Source organism: Octodon degus, unplaced genomic scaffold (assembly GCF_000260255.1).
Source record: "Octodon degus isolate 3935 unplaced genomic scaffold, OctDeg1.0 scaffold00105, whole genome shotgun sequence".
Classification (NCBI taxonomy): domain Eukaryota; kingdom Metazoa; phylum Chordata; class Mammalia; order Rodentia; family Octodontidae; genus Octodon; species Octodon degus.
The window spans coordinates 279349-280574 of NW_004524681.1; positions in this window are offsets into that span (position 1 = coordinate 279349).

A 1226-nucleotide genomic window follows, 5' to 3' on the forward strand; every position below is an offset into this window, starting at 1 on the left:
CTAGAAATTTTTTTAAAAGCTGAAAATCCAATCCAAATATCAAAATCCAGAAGATTTTAGTATTATTACTAAAATACTAGTAAAAACTTTGCAAACCTATGCTCCAGAAGAAATCATATGAATTATGAAAAGTGAACAAAAACAATGAACTAAGAAAATATTAAAACTCTGAATAATGCAAAGCAATCAATAAAATTGAAGCAGAAAAATAAAACCTACCAACAAAAAAAGCCAAGGACCCAGTGAATTCTACCAAAACTTCAGTGAATATCTAGTGGAAATGCTTCTCAAATTCAATAATAACATTGAAAGGAAAAGAGTCGGTCAGCACCAATTGTTTGATTTTTTTTTTTTTTTTTTTTTTTTTTGGGATTGAACTCATGACCTTGCACTTTCCAGGCAGGCACTTATGCCATTGAGCTATCTCCCAGGTCCTGGTTAGCACCATTTGTGCACATGTGCTGCTATGGCAAGGACCCAGCATCATTTCTAGAAGCCAGCATTACCCTGATTCCAAAACCAGAAGAGGAGCTAACCAAAAGGACAGCTTCAGGCCAGTCTCTTTAGTGAACAAAGATGCAAAAAAGAAAAGAATTCTCAACAAAATACTGCAAACAGTATGCAACAAATACCTGGGTATGGTGGCACATAACTGTAATCCCAGCACTCAGGAAAATGAGGTAGGGAGAGCACCACAAGTTCAAGACCAACCTGGGCTACCTAGTAAGTTTAAGTCCAGCCTATAGTACAAAGTATCTCAAAGAAAAAAAAAAGCAGCAAATCATTAAAAAGACCATGCATAATAATAAATAAGTAGACTTCATCCCAGGGGTACAAAGATGGTTCAGTGTATTCAAATCAATAATGTAATATACCACATTACCAGAAAAAAATGACAAAAATCACATGATCATCTCAACAGAGGCAGAAAAATCCCCTGACAAAATTCAACACCCAGTCATGATAACAGCCCTGAAGAAAATCAGCATAAAAGCATCTTATCTTGGTCTGACAAAAGTCATTTATGCCAACACCATATTAAATGGGGAAAAACTGAAAACCTTCCTTCTAAAATCAGAAAAAAGATGACTATATGCATTATAACCACTCCTGTTTGATATACTGCTCAAAAAATTAGCCAGAATGATCAGACAGGAAAAAGAAATGGGGCCAGAGAGATGGCTCAGCGGAATAAGCGCTTCCCTGGCAAGTGCAAGGGCCTGAGT